At 46.6% G+C, this 19704-nt stretch overlaps 1 pseudogene; it reads left to right on the top strand.

Annotated features, from left to right (window-relative positions):
- Positions 1 to 344: 344 nt before the first annotated feature.
- LOC111540418 lies at positions 345 to 701 on the top strand (annotated as a pseudogene).
- Positions 702 to 19704: the final 19003 nt, after the last annotated feature.

Here is a 19704-nt window from a genome sequence, read left to right on the forward strand (position 1 = left end):
GGTTCACGCCATTCTCCTGCCTCAGCCACCTGAGTAGCTGGGACTACAGGTGCCCACCACCACGCCAGGCTAATTTTTTGTACTTTTAGTAGAGACGGCATTTCACTGTGTTAGCCAGGATGGTCTCGATCTCCTGACGTCGTGATCCACCCACCTTGGCCTCCCAAAGTGCTGGGATTACAGGCATGAGCCACTGCACCCGGCCCTAAAAAAGCTTAAGAATAGCTTTTTGAGGAAGACACAGTAGCAGGTGCTGTGGAGCTGTGGTCCGCCTGCTCCTGCTCCCAATTCACCACTGTTGGCTCTCACCAAGGAATGAGTCTGTCAGGAGCCACGCTGCAGCCATGGCTTTTAAAGACCCAGAAAAACATCTGGAGCTGGAGGTGGTGATTCACTGAATTCTAATCACTCTAATGAGCCGCCACATAAAATCCCCGGAGAAGACGTGTGCTGACTTGATCAGAGGAGCAAAGGAAAAGAATCCCAAAGTGACAGGACTGGTTCGGATGCCTACCAAAGCTTTGAGAATCACTACACAAAAAGCTCCTTGTGATCAAGGTTCTAAGCCGTGGGCTTGTTTTCGGATAAGAATCCACAAGTGACTCACTGACTTGCACAGCCTTTCTGAGATTGTTAAGCAGGTTACTTCCATCAGTATGGAGGCAGGAGTTGAGGTTGACGCCATCATTGCAGATGCTTAAGTCAACTATTTTAATAAATTGATTCCTAGTTTTTTAAAGAAGAATAGACTCAGCCACTTTACCAGTCTGTGGCACCGGACAAGTTACTTCGCTTTTCCGTACTTTTGTTTCCTCAACTGTGAAATGGGGATGTGAGCACCCTTACCTCTGTAAACTAAACATAAAATCCTAAGCCCTCCCACCCCCGACACTGGCTGAACAGACCCCCTCTTAGCCCAGGGGACCCCAGAAAAAGCTTAAAAACTGAGTTCCCAGCCATGATGGGATGAGAGGTCAGACACGCCTCATTATACTTGCTCCCTTTTGCAGTTTAGACACAACTGATGGGCATTCACATTAAAGTAAAGATCATAAGGCTGACAGAACAGACTGTGGCAATAAGATACCAGACTATAAATAGGACCTAAAGCCATGCCAGGAAAGGGTTAAGCCACACGCGCCTGCGCTTCAGGAATAAACTATGCCCTTGCTGCCACAAGGTTTTTATTTTTCTCTAGCAGCTTGTTTAAGTGCTGGTCTTGAGATAAGCAACAATAAAACAATTTTCAGCCTACCAGTCATCAGATGCTGACAAACTGACCCTCAGCCCCTGTGCCACCAGCCATAACTACAGCTTTGATTGGACAAGAGACTAACTTCTGCAACTTTCTCCTGATAAGATCACTGACCGTGGACAGGTTCTGGCCGGTTTAGGGAGGCTGCGCACTGCAACCTCCTCCTCCTGGGTTCAAGCGATTCTTGTGCCTCAGCCACCCAAGTAGCTGGGACTACAGGCGCACACCACCATACCCAGCTAATTTTTGTATTTTCAGTAGAGACAGGGTTTCACCATGTTGGCCAGGCTGGTCTCAAACTCCTGGCCTCAGGTGATCAGCCTGCCTCAGCCTCCCAAAGTGCTGGGATTGCAGGCGTGAGCCACCACACCTGGCCCCATTTAATTCTTTTAGATGCTGATGGAATTCAACTTGCTTTCCAATTTTTTTTTTTCCACTGCTGGTGTATAGAAATACAACTGATTTTTGTGTGTTGACTTTGCGAGGGCATGAGACTTTGCTGTATTTGCTGCAACCTCTGTCTCCCATGTTTAAGTGATTCTCCTGCCTCTGTCTCCCAAGTAGCTGGGACTACAGGCGCACACCACCCTGCCCGACTAATTTTTTGTACTCTAATAGAGACAGGATTTCACTGTGTTGCCCAGGCTGGTCTTGAACTCCTGAACTCAGGCAATCCACCCGCCTCAACCTCCTACAGCGCTGGGATTACAGGCATGAGCCACCGAGCCGTGCCCCAATCTTGTGATTTTTTTAGTGGACACCTTTTAGGGTGATTGTTCGGTTAGAGTTAATTACTGTCTTTTAAGTGTTTAGACAGTGGCTGGCACATAGCAAATGTTCAATGGGAGGTTGCTATTAATATTGCTGTTATTAATATTACCTTAGAAAATTTGAAAAATGAAGATTATACAGCAAGAAATGAAAAATACCTTTAACTCTCCCATCCAGAGGCAGCCATTGTTTACATTTTATACTTTTTTTCCTAATCATTTTGAGGTCTATATTTTAATATAGTTGATATATATAGATATTAACATTTTTATCATTTATCATACAAATCACATGTAAATTATAGAATACACGTTTTTAAAAAGTCACTACACAAAGAAAACCACTTTTCTTGTTTATATTTGTGTGTGAATGTGACTATCATATGATTTTATATCTCGACCTCTAAATGTTACATCATAAAACCTCCCAACCAGGCTTGGTGGCTCACGCTTTGGGAGGCCAAAGTGGGCGAATTACCTGATGTCAGGAGTTTGAGACCAGTCTGGCCAACGTGGTGAAAACCCGTCTCTACTAAAAATACAAAAATTAGCCGGGCGTGGGGACGCGCGCCTGTAATCCCAGCTACTTGGGAGGCTGAGGCAGGAAAATTGCTTGAGTCCAGGAGAGAGAGGTTGCAGTGAGCTGATACCTTGCCACTGCACTCCAGCCTGGCTAACAAGCAGACTGTGTCTCAAAACAAAACAAAACAAAAACAAACAAAAAAAACCCTCCCCCTGCTCCACAATGTCTGTAAGGTCCGTTAGTGCCCCGCGGCATGGTGTGGAGGTGAGTGACCGGCCCTATCTGCTCATCAGGCTCCTGCATTGCCGGTGGTTTCCCTCTGCTGGGGCCTCTTCGCGCTGCCTCCTTGCAGCAGGTCCTGGAGCTGGCAGGGGCACTGGGAGATTTCCTAGTGACCGTCCCCGGGCTGCCAAAGCGGCAGATCTGTGAATTCTGAAAATGGGGAGCAGAGTGGCGGAGGTGAGGAAGGGCCCACCTTCTTTCCACCTCAAGTCCCCTTTCTGCGGAGCCTCGCTGGGGGGCCTGGAGGAGGAAGGAGACTCCCACACACCACTCTGGCCCAGCCCACTTTGCCGAGGTCCGGGAATCTCTCCCTCATCTGCTCCATCCCCTCACTTGTGTTTCCCGGGCTTTCGTGGCCAAGGCAGGGCCCTTGGGGGAGGCTCCCACGCTGGGAGGAGAGCGCCCGCAAGCAGAGGGCACTCGGTGCACGTGGGTTCTCCCTCTCTTCCCTCTCCCGATGTCTCCGACTCTCTCCCTAGGGCAGTGCTACTCTCCCTCTTGCTCTGTCCCCCTCTCTGTTGCCCTCTTTGCTGCTGTGACCGTCATGGGGCTCTGGAGACCAATCCATCCACACTGACTTTCTTCTCTATCCTCAGATGGGCCGTGTGTACAACTGCCCTCATTCAGATGCCGTGTGGAAGTGCTTTCTTACGGGGGCTGGTTATGGGAAGTGAGTCAGTGGGGAAGGCTCGTCACGGAAGGAGAGGTGCGCAGCCTTGCCCTCTGTCCTGGTGCACTCTGAAGGCGGCAGGTGCTGCCCTTGGCGCAAGGAAGCTTTGGGAGAGAAGCTGAGAGTGCGGCCCCATCTGTCTGCCCGCGGTGTGGTGGTAGATGGAGCTCTCAGCTACCGCACAAACCAGCCGGCATTTCCCAAATGCTGTATTCCGTCCTGGGCGGGTGGTTTTTATTTGGAGCCACGGCGATTTTGTCTTGACTTCCTAGCATTTGTTGAGGTGGTAACTTTTAGGGCTGAAATTGAATATGACTTTAGAAGAATATTTAGTTTCATGGGAAAGAATGGAATCCAGATACCAGCAATGCAGTCTTTAATATTTTTATCGTGTTCTTTTGATATTAAGGAGCATTTTTCAAGCTCCTGTCAACTCCCTGGCATTAGGCTCTGATGTGCTAAGACACGCGCGCAATGCACACCTCAAATATTTACCAGCTACCCCGGTTCACCTCGTACGTTATCCCAGAAGGCTATGTTTTGCTATGCCTCTGCACATATGAGCTTTTCTATATTAAAAACCCAGTTATTCAATATCCCAAACACATCTAATCCTCCTGGTTCAAAATGCCAAAGAATGGGTTTAATGAAGAAAGCATTATCTCTGTGTGAAGACCTTAAATGGAAGCTGCCAAATCCCGCAGAACCGACTCCTCTCAGTACCAGGAGTGACTGGTTTAGCATTGCTGCGATTTCCAAAGCCATAAGTGTAGATGAGAAAGTCCAAATGTATTTCTAGAAGTGATGCAGAATTAAGAAGTCTATATATTCGATCACATTTTCAACTTTTCCTTTTTTTTTTTTTTTTTTTGAGACGGAGTTTTTTGTCGTCCAGGCTGGAGTGCCGTGGCACGATCTCACCTCACTACAACCTCCACCTCCCGGGTTCAAGTGATTCTCCTGCCTCAGCCTCGCGAGTAGCTGGAATTACATGCGCACAACACCACACCTGGCTAATTTTTGTGTTTTTAGTAGAGATGGGGTTTCACCATGTTGGCCAGGCTGGTCTTGAACTCCTGACCTCAAGTGATCTGCCCGCCTTGGCCTCCCAAAGTGCTGGGATTACAGGTGTGAGCCACCGCACCCGGCCATTTTAAACTTTTTAATAAACATATGTCTCAAAGGACCTACATCTCAAAGGCAGGAAAGCATGCTCTAGGATTTAAGGGTGTAAAAGATTGCTCCCCTGTGATGTTCAGCACCAACGCAAACCAACAGCAATAAGCTCCATCCATCCATGCAGGTGTTACGACTTCCTGTATGATTTCAGATCATGCTCTTCCCACCATTTACAATGGCACACCATCCCCGATGCTTCCCAGCCCACCTCCACAAGCAAACTGCAGGCTTTTTCAGGGTACAGTACCATATGCATTGTAGTATTTTTGTATTTCTTAACCATGTAACATGTGCAAAACTGTACTACTGTCTTTATTCACTTTTAATGTGTTGCTGGTGATGGTTAGAATTTTTCCCCCAACCCCACTTACTCCCAGAAGCCCGTGCTGCTTACTGAGTGATTTTGTGGTGTGTGGAATTTTTAGGAACACATACGTCACATTTGTATTTGGAAATGGTTTGTCAGCTGCATTACTTAATTAGGCTTAGTAATCTTGCCACATGGCCCTGAGTGACTCATGAGGTGTGGGGAAGGGATAGGAACAGGGGAGTTTGTGCCTGTTCCAAGATTTTGAGGAGACTTTCACCTATTTATTTACCATTTTTGCCCTTTATCTTTTTATCGTATAAATTTAAGGTGTACAACATGATGTTTAATATGCACATTGAAATGATTACAGTCAAGCAATTAACATATCCATCACATAGTTACCTTTTATTTTTATTGGTAGTAAGAGTACCTAAAATCTTCTCTCTGCAGATTTTCAGTCCACAATGCAAATTAACCATAGTCCTCATACTGTGCTTTAGACCTCTAGACTGACTCATCCTACGTAAGCTATAACTTAAGATTCTTTGACCTACTTCTTGCTGATTCCCCCATTCCTGGTAACCATGATTCTATTCTCTGCTTCTATATATTTGGGTTTTTTTTTGTTTTGTTTTTCTTTTTTTAAAGATTCCACATATAAGTGAGATTATGCAGTATTTGTCTTTCTATGTCTGGCTTATTTCACTTAGCACAATGTCCTCTGGGTTCATCTTTTTTGTTGCAAATGATAGGATTCCATTCTTTTTCATGGCTGAGTAGTATTCTATTCTATTTATACAAAAATCTCTTTATCTAGTCATTCATGAACACGGGTTGATTCCGTATCTTGGCTATTGTGAATATGGTTGCAATGAACATGGGAGTTCATTACCACTGTGTTTCAGGTAATTTTTTTTTCTCTTTTGACTAATAGGAAGTAGACTCACAATACATGTGTATTGAGTGAACACATGTTTGGTGTGTGCATTAAAAAAATTCAGTCAGGCCAGGTGCAATGGCTCACACCTGTAATCCCAGCACTTTGGGAGGCCGAGGTGGGTGGATCACGAGGTCAGGGGATCGAGACCATGGTGAAACCCCGTCTCTACTAAAAATAAAAAAAATTAGCCGGGCGTGGTGGCGGGCACCTGTAGTCCCAGCTACTTGGGAGGCTGAGGCAGGAGAATGGCGTGAACCCAGGAGGCGGAGCTTGCAGTGAGCCGAGATCACGCCACTGCACTCCAGCCTGGGCGACAGAGCGAGACACCATCTCAAAAATAAAAATAATTCAGTCATACCTCAGTTACAATAGGAAAGCCAGCAGCTAGTACCTTCTCAACTAAGAGAAGACAGAAAGCAAACTTTCCTCTAGTGTGTTTCCACTTCCAATCACTCTCCTTCAGCCTTAAAGACTGAGTGAGGCTGGTATCTCATGGCTGGAACTGCTGCATTTCCCCCAGGTATGTGATTGGTAGAGCAGCGATTACTCCTGTCCTCCTCTCCACAGGGGAAGCTGGCTCAGCCGTGCCTTGTCACTCATCAGCCACCTTCCTCCAAGGCACAAGTGCAGGTGGTGGTTCTCTGGTTCCTGGGTCCTTTAACTACAGAAAGACCAGTGTGGGTTTGCTGCGTGGTGCGCTCGTTTCTGCTTGCTGCTTGTCAAGCTTGTGGACGCCAGTATACAGGATGACTAGAAAGACACAGAAGCCCTGAGGGGTAATAGCCCAGTCCCTGAGCATGCCTAGTTCAGCTCACAACCCAGTGCACCTGACAGCAGTGTGGGGCCGGTTGAAAGGTCAGTGCATTGAACGGTCAATGCAGGGATGTAGATTGCCTTGTTTGGGGTAAAATACGCATTATTTGGCACTGGAATCACCCAGGCCAAGAGTCTGAATTGTGATCAAGGTCCTTAATCTCTCCCAGTTTCTCCTTCTGTAAACTAGAGATGAATGTACCTACCTCATCAAATTGTTAGGAGGATTGTGTGATAAGGCAAGCTTTCCCTATCACTTCCCCTCCAACATTTCATACGATAGAATAATTATCTCCTATCTACTCTTTGAAACAAGCAAGCTAAGTTGTCTGCCTATCAGACACGTCTTTATTATAAGCCACTGATGAATAAAACTGAACTTTTCTACCTTGTATTTCACACAGGAAAGCCTTTGGGTAATTCTTTACACAGTAATGGTAACTGGAAAAGCTGATATATTAATATACTCTCTGCCTCTCTCTTTGTTTTTAAATGTAACTTGCTACTTGCACACCCTTATTCTTTCATATACATTTCAGAGTTAGTATGTAGAATTCCTCTCCCACCTCCAAATCCAGCTACAAACATAACTGCACAGATAAAAAGATTTACTTCAAGTGACTTTGAGCAAAACAAAACAAAAACCGCAACTGTGGGATATATCCTAAGATCAAAAATGACAGCACAGAAATTTTAAATTTTGTTCAGTTTTATTAATTGTAGTAATATTATAGTAATTTTGAGATGAATGTATATTATAGGATAAAATAAATAGGTAAATTTGTGATATAATATGAACCAAGGTTTTCAAGGTAAGAAAAACGAGATATAAATATAATATTAAAGAAGGAAACAAACCTTTTATATTGAGTTGATAATACTGATGTCAAGTATGATTAAAAAAAAAAAAAAGTATTTCCGGCTGGTCACAGTGGCTGGCACCTATAATCCCAGAACTTTGGGAGACCAAGATAGGTGAATCACTTGAGTTCAGCAGTTCAAGACCAGCCAGGGCAACACAGTGAGATCTTGGCTCTACAAAAAATTTAAAAATTAGCCAGGTGTAGTGGCCTGTAGTCCCAGCTACTTGGGAGGCTGAGGCATGAGAATCACTCAAACCCAGGAGGTGGAGCTTGCAGTGAGCCGAGATCACAACACTGCACTCCAGCATGGGCGACAGAGTGAGACTCCGCCTCAAAAATAAATAAATAAAAATAAAAAACTTGTATTTCCTAGCTCCATCCACTGAAAGAGCTAGACACGGTGACATGACTGTGGTAAGGAGCATGCTTAGAATCTGGGCCTTGATTTCTTGTTTTAGGCTGAAACATTACTACAAAGATCACTATTTTTGTATGTCAAAGATGGTTGAATGTCAGCGATTTTGTATAGGTAAGTGTAATATTGTTGTTCCTCGCCAAGGAACCAGGGCTTTTGGAGAAATGGCTGTCTCCAGATCTAGCCAGAGAAAGTATAAAGTGAGTCTGGTTTCATGGGCCAAAAAGTAAGGAAGCTGTCAGAGATCAATGAGCTGCACAAAAAAGACAGAGCCGGCCAGCGTGGTGGCTCATGCCTGTAATCCTAGCACTTTGGGAGGCTGAGGCGGGCCAGGAGTTTGAGACCAGCCTGGCCTACATGGTGAACCCCATCTCTACCAAAAATACAAAAATTAGCCAGGCACGGTGGCACATGCCTGTAATTCTAGCTCCTCGGGAGGCTGAGGTGGAGGATCGCTTGAACCTGGGAGGTGGAAGTTGCAGTGAGCTGAGGTTGCGCCACTGCACTCCAGCCTGGGTGACTGTCTCAAAAAAAAAAAAAAGATACAGAGCCAACTTGACGAGTCTCCTACTGGCCATATTTGGGATAATTCAAGCATTAAAGTGACTATAATTGACTACAAATAATTAAATAAAAAATCCATGGATCCATAGTTTTACTGAGAAAGACAGAAAAAATCATCTGCCATAACGAGATACGAGTTATGCTAATTTGTCTCTGAAATTTTGCAGTTAAACAGAATCAGGCCTTTCCCCTGCCTTTTAAGGAGAAAGTGCAGCTCTTTTCCTAATTGATGAGAGCAACTCTCTACAGAAGAATGTCAGCTAATATCTACGGAAAGATTGGTAGAATTTGAAAATTACCATTTTGCAAACCTCAATAAAACAGTTGATTCAGGCAAGTATCATAAATGATTCTATAAACCAGGAGCTTACCAACTATAGCCCTCGAGTCAAATCCAGCCCATTGTCTGTTTTTGTATATTCCATAAGCTAAATTTTTAAAAATATTTTTAAGTAGTTGAAAAAATCAAAAGGAGCACAATATTTCATGACATGTGATATTTATATAAAATTCAGATTTCAGTGTCACAAATAGGTTTTATTGGAACACAGCCATGCTCATTCATGTACGAATTATCTAGGACTGTGTTTGTGCTGCAATGGCGGCTTTGAGTGACTGAGCTGGAGACGGCAATGGGCCACAAAGCCTAAATTATTTAGTATCTGGAACGTTACAAAAATACTTTACTGACCCCTGCTATAAACTATGTGGTGAAAAGAAGAGGATATTTGTATGACGCCAATGTATCACCCTGTAAATTGCTCACTAATTGCAAAAGGAAACATGCATTTTTATAATGGAAAGTTCTGGTAGTCACCACTTTACCAAGTTATCAAAACTTAGCATCACTGAAACAGGGGCAACCTGATATTATGTACCTGCTGGTGCGAGGCAATGTATCGCCTCTGAAGTACTCTTGCTAAACATGTTTAACTTGAAGATTTTAAATAGTATTATTGAGACCAGGTGTGGTGGCTCATGCCTGCAATCCCAGTACTTTGGGAGGCTGAGGTGGGCAGATCACTTGAGGTCAGGGGTTCAAGACAGGGTTTCACCTTGTTGGCCAGGCTGGTCTTGAACAGATTTCATTTATTTATTTATTTTGAGACAAAGTCTCACTCTGTCACCCAGGCTGGAGGGCAGTGGTGTGATCTCAGCTCACTACAACATCCTTTTCCCTGGTTCCAGCACTTCTCATGCCTCAGCCTCCTGAGTAGCTGGGATCACAGGTGCGCGCCAGCATGCTTGGTTAATTTTCGTATTTTTAGTAGAGACGGGGTTTCACCATGTTGACCAGGGTGGTCTCAAACTCCTGATCTAAGGTGATCCACCCTCCTAGGCTTCCCAAAATGCAGGGATTTCAGGCGTGAGCCACCGTGCCAGGCCAGAGATCAGACTTCCTGATGTTTGATCCTTGCTTCCCAAAGTGTGGTCCACAGCTCACATCAATCATATTATCAGTTGTATTGGCCAATTATGTTATTAACTAGATTCTGCATTTCTAACAAGCTTGTGCAAAATCTCAGGCTCCACCCCTGGTCTTCCCAATCAGAGTCTTTATTTCAACAAGATTCTGGTGAGTTGCATGCACACTGAAGTTTGAAAAGCACCAGTTTGAGTGACTTTTAGCTGGGCCTTCTGTCTTTTGCATTGGGGAACACCGTAATATAATTGATGTGACCTGCTTTGGATCTACAGACTAAGCTTTGTAAATATTTGGCGTAGGTATAGTAGTTTTCTTGTTATGCAGTATCCTTTTGTCTTGTTCCTTTGGATGGTCAGTTCTCTCCTTCCTCTCTCTTTTTCATGTGGCTAACACACGTCTCCTTCAGGACTCAGCTAAGGCATCACCTCCATCAGGAAGCCTCCCTGTCCCCTCCAGGTTGAATCAGGTGTGCTGTGTCACATTTTATTTGCATCGTTACTTATTTGACTCTTCGGCTAGCACTCAAGTGCAGTGAGGAAAATCAAGTTTTACTCTTTGTATCCTCTACACCTAATCACTGTCCGGCCCACGTAAAGAGCTGAACGAGTGTTTTTAGAAGACAGAATGAATGTCGCTTTGCCAACCTGCTCCTTGTTGCCGTGGCCTCCCCGACCAGGGCTCCAGGCATAGGAGGCACTGATGTGGCAGGAAGCCAGGTGTGGGATCAGGGAATTAGAAAGCCTGCTGGTCCGGCAGCTGTCTCTCCCTCCTCCCAGCCCCTTGCCCTCCAGAGAGCACACATTTCAGAAGCAGCTGCAGGGTGCTCCCTCCCCACCTCGTCCTCTCTCCTCTCTCTTTCCCGTGAAGAAATGTCAGAAGCCCCACAACAGCGGAGGAGGAAATCTGTGGCAAAGAGAAGACCCCACAACTACAAGTCCCTGGAGCTGGAAGCCCCGCACCAGCCCTCTCTATAACCAGAGCCCACCTGCGAATGCCCCCAGAGCAGCCCAGGCGCTGGCCATGGGGTGGGGGCAGCGGGGAGTGGTAAGAAAGCCTAAGGAGGGCGGGGCTGGGCGGTACTCAGCACTGGGCACTGAGCACTCAGCTGGTTGTGCCAACGGAGCCTATGTGCAGTTAATGGCACTTTCTCATTAAGCAGTTATTAAAAAGTGGGTGGTTCTTCCTTGCTAGGTGCTATGCCATCCGTTTCCACGCACTGAGATCGTCAGTGAAACCTGGTTGGCTTCAGTCTGGAAAAGCATGGGCCGTTGCTGGGGGGAGCACTCCCAGGGCGGGCACGGGAGCCAGCTGTCCAGGTCTGCGCCTGGGATTCTGCTAGGGGAGGCAGAGGTGAGAAGAAAGGTCCTCCTTTCCCAGCAGGTGCGGCACGGCGGCTTTCCTCATTAGCAGGAGCACTCCAGGCGTCTCTGGTGTGCACACATGCTGGGGTGTGCTTGGGAAATCAATTCCTGAGCTGAGAGGCGGCCTCTCCAGCTGGTGCCGCCCCGGGAGGCGCATCAGTGCTAATGGCTTGGTCTGACTTCACACCGAGGAAAGTAGTGAGGACTAGGGAGGAGGAAACAGGAGGCCTGTCCCCAGGGGGACCCACAGGGAACGTTCTTTTGGGAGACAGTGAAAATCTGCACATGTTAGCTGAGCAAACCTCTTTAACCAGGAGCCAGGTTCCGTGATGGGCCCTTGGGATTCAGATCTGGATGACCGGTTCCTGCTTTCTCCTTGTCCAGTGGGGGAGATAGACAGCCACACAGCCACGCTCAATCTGCAATAGAGGCAAGCGCCGGGCCTGAGAGGAGCAAAGAACCCAGACCGAGGGGCAGAAGCACATCCCAGGGAAGGAACAGCTCTGCTGTTTCTCAAAAGGGCTCAGGTGGAAGGAGGGCCACTGACACTCACTCAGCGCCATGTGCCAAGCATCTTGTTTCATGACCTCCTCTATAGACAGGGAACCAAAGTTCAGAGAGGGTACCTAGCTGGCCTGCCGTTGGAGCAGCCCGAGCCTCCGCTGTTCCCCACCGCCCACCCCTGGCCAGGGCCGAAGGGAAGATGCTCCAGGCTGTGTGAACTATGTTTCTAATCTCTGTATTGGATGCTCTGACATCCGGGGGCTTGCTGAGCTGGAAGGGACCTGCCTCTACCAGGGTTAGCTGATTCCTAGAGAAAGCAAATGATGCAGCCAGGAGCAAGTGCGAGCTTTCCCATTCCAGGGCCCTAAGTCTCCTGCCCTGATCACCCCAGAGCCAGGCACCCAGCAGCTAGGGATAGCGCCTGTGCCCCAGAGCTCACTGCAACCACTCAAGCCAGCCACTCCTGAGCCTGCTTACTCCCCCTCACCCATTCCTTCCCATGGAAACCACAGGAAAGGCTCTTGCCCATGTATTCTCTGCTGCCTCTGCCACCAGGCAACCCCGGTGCTTCCTGTGTGGCAGGGTGTGCCCAACCCCCACCCCGCTGGGATCTGTCACAGCTATCTTTTCAGTAGCAGTCGTCTCCTGATCTATTGGCCTCACCATACCTGAAAAATAGCATGACCTATATTTTAAAACACAGGCAGAGGGAGTCGCCGGTGTAGCTCCAACAGGAGCAAGTCGTGCACATCCTGTGAGCTGTTTGTGAGGTGGGGACCTGGGAGGGTGGGCAGAGGCCAGTGGGGTCCCCGGATTGGTCTTGCATCCTGGAGGTGCTTAGGGGGCTCCTGAGGACGTGAAGCAGGCTTGTGTTATAGCGCAATCCACCAGGAACAATACACACAGATGAGAGAGAGAGACAGAGAAAGACAGGGCCCCTTTGTCGTTAATCCCAGTGTGACAAGAAGAGAAGGAACTGAGGCACGATTGGTGGGAATGGGGCAGAGGAGACACGATGGTGCAGGTGAGGTGCTGGTTTAATGAGGAGGTGGGGTGATGGGGAGGAGGCGGAGTTTGGTGAGCCAGTGCATTGGTGGTGGCGGCTCACTGAGATAGGACCAGCTGGGCTGGCTGACTGGTAACATCCCGTCCTCATGACAGGATCCACAAAACTTTCAGATCTTTGAATCCAGGGCTCAGAAAAGCAGATTGCAGTAGAGGATTTGAGTTCTGTGTGAGACTTATCCTTTTATATAACAGTGCTAACCTCATTTATCTTTTGTAATTGTTTATTGTCAAACAACTCTCAAAAATTTAACCAAAGGTCTAACTGCAAACAACCACGTGATGAAGAACGAACACCTTTTATGTGTCAAGATCTCCCCTTAGGGAACTCAAAGATGCTGTTTGTCTGCATCCCTTAAGAAAAGTTACCACCTCCCATGTCAAAGGATCTGGGAAAGCTTGGGTTTAGAAGTGGAACAACTGTGATGAGGCATTTAAAAATGGGTTTTGATTTGAAATCTGAGATTGATCGGGCAGGCATCCAATATTCTGGAATCACAAACATTCAAAGTTCAGACAGGCCAAAAATGACAGATGAACAGAAGAAAGCATCTGTGTGCTGGTTGAGGACCAGGGAGCAGAAGTGGGCCCGAAAGGCGGGGTTTCTGTTCTGGGCCAGTTCTGAAAGGGCCGTGGGAATTGTCTGGCCCTGAAATGGCGATTAGGTGTAGGGAGAGCCCTTGGATCCCACATCCAGGTCCTGACAACTGAAAGATTAAAGAACATGCGCGTGCGCGCGCGTGTGTGTGTGTGTTGCAGGGGAGGTGATCATGAGATTTTATTGCAGTAGCGAAAGGGCCACTGCAGGAGAGCCTCATAGTTGTCAGGTGCTTGAGAAATCCCAAGGGAGAAGATGTGATCCTTATTCCCAAGAGCTTCCAGACTACGGAGGTGACCAGGCATATGCCAAGATCCTTCAGATACTTCTGAGGCAGAATAAACACTGTGCGAAAGATTCAAGCCGTAGCTGTAAAGGTCAAAGTCATGTGAAGTGAGGGCAGATCCCCTTGGGTGGTGCGGAGAAGGCAACTGGAAAGCACTAAGCCCCAGAGCAGAGTCCTCCACCTTCTGATGCGCTCCTGTCCTTCTCAGCACCGTGTTCCTCCCCCTGAGTCGTGTCTCAAGAGCGGAGGTTAGGTCTCCTTACCCAGATGGGCTCAAGCCTTTAAGACCTTGGAGGATAGTAACGGCTCCTGTAGAGTCGTGCGCTAGTATGGGATGGTACCGTACAGCGCAGCACAGGTGCCCATCCTGTCCTAAGGTGGATTTTTCTCAGGGTTTTCTGAGAGGAGAAGAAGGAGCAGACGAGCTTTTTTTCAATCTCCTAAGGAATCACTGAATCCATTTATCTCCTTAAAAGCAGAAAAGGCAAAAATGACCATAAAGAAAATGAAAAAGCAAAAAATGAAACAATACTTGCCACACAATGACAGATGAAGAGTTAGTATCCTTACTCTGTAAAGCTCATGTGAACAGGTAAGAAAAATACTGAGGCTACAGCAGGACCTGCGCACAGGATGTATGGGAACACCTCTTCCAGGCTGGGAGAGGCTGCTCCCGAAATAGAGGCAGAGAAATGCCGGGACCTCACGGAGCTTCCCTTGCAGCTGTGATATGGACATGCATTCCTGGGCACATGTCCTGGGACACAACTAAGTTGAGGAGGATTCTGAGGCTTTGGTAAAAACACAGGCGACAGCAGCTGCCCACATTCGTTGGCTTGTGGCCCCTTCCTCGCATCACTCCCAACCCTGCTTCCATCACGTCTCTTTTCTCTATTTCTGAGTCTCCTGCCTCCTCATATAAGGACTGTGATTACATTGGGCTCACCTGGATAATGCCCCATGTCAAGGACCTAAACTCAATCACATCTGCAGAGTCCCCTTTGCCATGTAAGGCAACGTATTCACAGGTTCCGGAGAGTGGGAGGGGGACATCTTTGGGGTCCGTTATTCCAACTACTGCACACGTATTTCAAACTGAACTTGTCAAAAGTTTAAATCCCTTATTCCTGTCCTCCCCAAACGCTATTTGTCTCCATTTTCCATGGAGTTTCTGTGGCCTCGTCATCCACACAGTTGTCCAGCCCAGCAACTTGAGTGTCATCTTCAGCACCTCCTGTCTAACCTCCCACACCCTGTAGCCATCTGTGCATATTTACTGAGTGTCTACTGTGTGCCAGGCACTTGTCTAGGCTCAGAAGACATGGAGATGAACAGACATCTGCAGTCTCTGCTCTGAGGGCAAATAAGATAATATCACTTGCTATGCAGTGCTCTGAAAACAAAAACAGGCAGTGTGATGTATAGACTTGCTGGAGGTTACTTTCAATTGTGTGGTCAGAGGAAGCCTCTTTGAGGATGTAACATTTAATCTGGGATTTGATAAGAAGGAATCAGTCATGCAAAAGTTTCCAGGCAGTGCAGCCAAGATTGGCGAAACAGCTTGGGCAAAAGCTCTAAAGTAGGAACGAGCGTGTGTCGTTCAAATAACAGGAAGAGGGTGAATGTGTCTGGAGCTCACAGGGGAGAGTGAGAAGAGGCCAGAGAAGGTAGGAGAGGAGTCTCCTAGGACCTGGGAGACCCGAGCAAGGACTTTGGATGTTACCTTCAGAATGTAAGCTTTAATCTCTCACCTCCATCTCCCTTCTGCCCTTTCAGCCCAACCAGCCACCATCTCTGACTTGGACTATTGCAGCTATCTTCTACCCAGACTCCCTCCTCCACCTCTGCCTCCTCTGATCCAGTTTCCATAGAAAAACCAAAGTGATCTTTTGAAGAGGATGCAGTACTTTGGTGTATTCAACATCTTTTCCAACTTCCTCCTAGTGTGCCTTTCTCTCCTGCAGAGGCTGGGAAGGTGAGGACTGTATTTCCTAGACTCCATGAAATGTCGATTCCAACTTAGGCTCTGCTTAAGTCAAATGTAGGTGACCTGAGCTAGTGCAGAGTGAGGCAGGGAGAGGGCAGGCGGGCAGGCATTCGCTTCTGCACGTGGGTCCAGCAGGTGTGGGTCTAGGGGTTGTGGCTCTAGCAGGTGTTGGTCTAACGAGTTTGGCTCCAGTGGACGTGGGTCTAGGAGGTGTGGCTCCAGCAGGTGTGGGTCTGGCAGGTGTGGCTCCAGCAGGTATGTGTTTAGCAGGTGCAGTGCAGCTCTGCAGTTGTCATCGCAGCTGTGGCCTGTGGACACTGGACTGCTGCCTTTGCGTTGTCAGCAGGTGCAGCTCATCTTCTGATTTCCCCGCTTCCTCAGCAGGTGCAGCTCATCTTCTGATTGCCCAGCTTCCTCAGCAGGTGCAGCTCATCTTCTGATTTCCCAGCTTCCTCAGCAGGTGCAGCTCATCTTCTGATTTCCCAGCTTCCTCACTGAAGCAGAGGTAATGGCTCCCATGGTGAGTGAGCTCGGCGGTGATGTTCTACAAATCCCTCCTTGAGACCCAAGCCATGGCCTGCTCCTCCAGCCCATCTAATGACACGTGAGTAGATAATTCTCTGTTAGCTGCCTTTCTTCTCAAAAAAGTCAGAATGATTTCTTTCATGTTTTGTTGAACTCTGAATACAAAAGGCCACCCTGATCTAGTCACTTTCTGGCTCATTGACCATAGAATAACACCCAACATCCTTCATGCGTCTATCGTCCCTGGATGACTTAGGCCCTTGCCTCCTTCGGGCACACATCACTCCCTTTTCTCTTCTGGTGACTCCCCCTCATCATCCAGGTCACAGCCTAATGTCACTTCCCCAGAGAAGCCTCATTCTTTGGTTGCCAAAACCAAGCCCCACAGACTGCCTGGCACCAACAACAAGTGTGAGTTTTCTCCCAGTTCCACAGGCTGGAAGTCCAAGGTACTGTCAGCAGGGGTGGTTCCTTCTGAGCCTCTTAGGGAAAGATCTGTTCCTGGCCACTCTCCTGGCCTTTTAGAAGGCCAGCTCCACATCCACATGGCTTTCCTTCTGTGTGTGTATCTTTGTGTGTCCAAATTTCCCCCTTTTACAAGGACTCCAGTGTTACTGGATTAGGGCCCACCCTGATGACTTCATTTAACTGAGTCAGTCTGCCATGATCGTACTTACATTTCCAATTCCACTGTCAGGTACTGGGGGTTAGGACTTCACCCTGTGAATTTGGGAGGATGGACACAATTCATCCTCTAACAGCCAGGTTCTCGGTGTCTAACTTCTCCTCAAACTCTGCTCCTTCATCAAAGCAGTCAACTCTGTGTGTGACGGTGCAGCTGCTGGTTGGTTAACATTTGTCCTCAGCAGGGGAGACTGTTGGATGGCCCCCAGCTGCTTAGCACAGGGCCTGAGGCAGAGCGAGTGCTGAAGAGGTATTCATTGGATTTGTGGAGGAATGAGTTGAGGAATAAATAATTATTTCTAATAGCTGATGAAAGACCTAAAAGGCCAATGAGAAGCAAGTGGCCAAATCACCCAAGACACAGTTGTTGATCACACAGCTGTTAAAAAGTTTCTGCAGACTTTGTGACGATGTGGGAAAATGCTTATGGTTTGACATTGAATGACATGGTAGAATACAACCGTTTATGGAATATTCCATGAAGAAAGAACAGAAAAATGAGAGTCCAGTGTTGAACTCACAAAACAAAAAAAGTATATAAATTGTGATCAGATTTTCCACATTAAATGTATTCTCATTCATTAAATAAACAACTTCATGTCAAAGCTAAAGAAAAATTAGCATCCTTAAAAATTGGGGTCCTACGAACTATCCTTTATTCATTTTGGAGTAAAAGATGGGATGGCAGGAAATACACAGGGCCTCATTTCTACTTCTTTGGGCAAATCTTATTTTTAGTAACTTGCTTTGCCATTAGTAAAACCATACCTGGTCATACGTAAAAACGATGTGTTTGAACTTCTTATTTTGCATATTTGCTCTTTAAAATTTTTTTAAAACATTTTTCTTACTTTAGAACTAATGCATGCTCATTAAAAAGTTAAATATCAAAGTAAAACAAAAACATAAAGCAACCTAAAATTGTGCCTCAAAGCCATAGCCATTAATTACATTTTGGTGATATTCCTCCAGAATTTATTCTAAATATACATGTATGTATAATACACATACACACAAGCATTATGCAGAAATGAATCTGCACTCCCTGAGACCACAAACTGCTTTTACATTTTCAGATATTTGTTGCCCATATCTGATGGTGTGGTCCCTATGCACCCCTAGTCCTGCTTTTTTTACCCAAGCAGCGACTCAGATGCAGAATCATCAACCTAGGGTCTGAGAGAAGCAGCTGAGATATAGGAAGGGGCCTGGCCGTCTTCTCAAGGGCAGAGTGAGCAGGCCCTGGGTCCCCGACTGGGTCATGCTGTCTGCTGCTCTGTGAGCTGGCTGCTTCTCTTTGTCAGGAAGACCAAGTTCACCACCACGTGTGCTGGGGAGACTGGATGGGCCGTGTGTGGCATTCTGGTCGGGTGGAAGCTGCCATGTAAGTAGCAAAACAACAGAACCAGGGCTGTCCTGCGCTTACTAGAGTTAAAATCCCACCATGTTTGCAGAATTATCTATAGCTTCCAAAGGTTATTGGAGTTATTTCCATTATTCAGAACTGTGACCAAGTTTGTGAAACTGTATAACATGGTTAAGAACACGGATTAAACATCTTTTAAGGGGCAGTGGTATTGGTATGGGGTGTGGGTTCTCTGTGTGTGTGTGTGTGTGTGTGTGTGTGAGTGTGTGTGTGCGCGCTTTACTGGCAATTTAGTAAATTGTAGTCTCCATATTTTGTTGTAAACCCATAGTCCTTGTGTGTCCTCAAAATTTCTGAATGATCAATAGACATTGTTTCATGTTTGGTGAGTAAAAAAATTATATCTTTGAGAACTGTGTTACCTCAGTATATCTGAAACATCTGAATAATACTTTGAGGTGTCTGATGAAAAATAGTGATTGCTGCACAGTCTGTAAATATCTTTTCTCCCCTCAAATTTGGAATAACATGAAGCCCAGGTTTTAATAAACGCTTCCAGGCTGTATTTTCCCCCCGCCCAAATGAACTCTTCCCTGCTCTTTCTGTTTTCCTGGCTTCCTCTCTGGTAACAGCATATCCTGTCCTGGGAGGACCTCGTGTCACAGTCCCAGGGAATAATGAATCCGACCGCAGTGGAGGTGAACAAGGACACCCAGTTCACGAACCTCCATAGTGAGGACATTTGCCGTTACTTTTTAAAATTTGAAGTTATTTTTTTTTAAATTGTCTCATTGTCTTGTATTATAGAATATTATAGAAGAGAAACTATTAATTATCTCATGCTTTAGACAGTTTTTCCATTAGTTTAACAGAGTAACTGTTCACATTCTTTCAAGGTAGAATACAAAATTTTACAGCCAGTAATTAGAAGGGGCCCTGGGGGGCATTATTCCTGTCCATGGTGCATGCATCATCGATGTTTTATTGACTTCACCTTTGAAACTAAGCAAGGCACAAAACACGTCCTTTTATGTCAGAGTCAGGAAATTTGTTTCCAAGCACAGCAACTGCACATCACTCCACAGAGACGCAGACTTAGGTGGAGCAAGGGAAGAGGAAGTGCAAAGAACCTTGAGCTTGAAGCTTTGTTCCTGCACGATCGCTGGTGCCTTAGGATGTTGTTTTTCCTGTCAAACTTGTGGGCAGCAGAGAGGAGGGAACCGCTGGCCCACGTCTCAGGTCCCTCCTCAGGTAGCCTCATGCCCGTCCGTGAGGGGAGAGGGTTCAGGAAAGCTTCTGGAAAGCCCAGACAATCTGC

Source organism: Piliocolobus tephrosceles, chromosome X (genome assembly GCF_002776525.5).
Source record: "Piliocolobus tephrosceles isolate RC106 chromosome X, ASM277652v3, whole genome shotgun sequence".
Lineage (NCBI taxonomy): Eukaryota > Metazoa > Chordata > Mammalia > Primates > Cercopithecidae > Piliocolobus > Piliocolobus tephrosceles.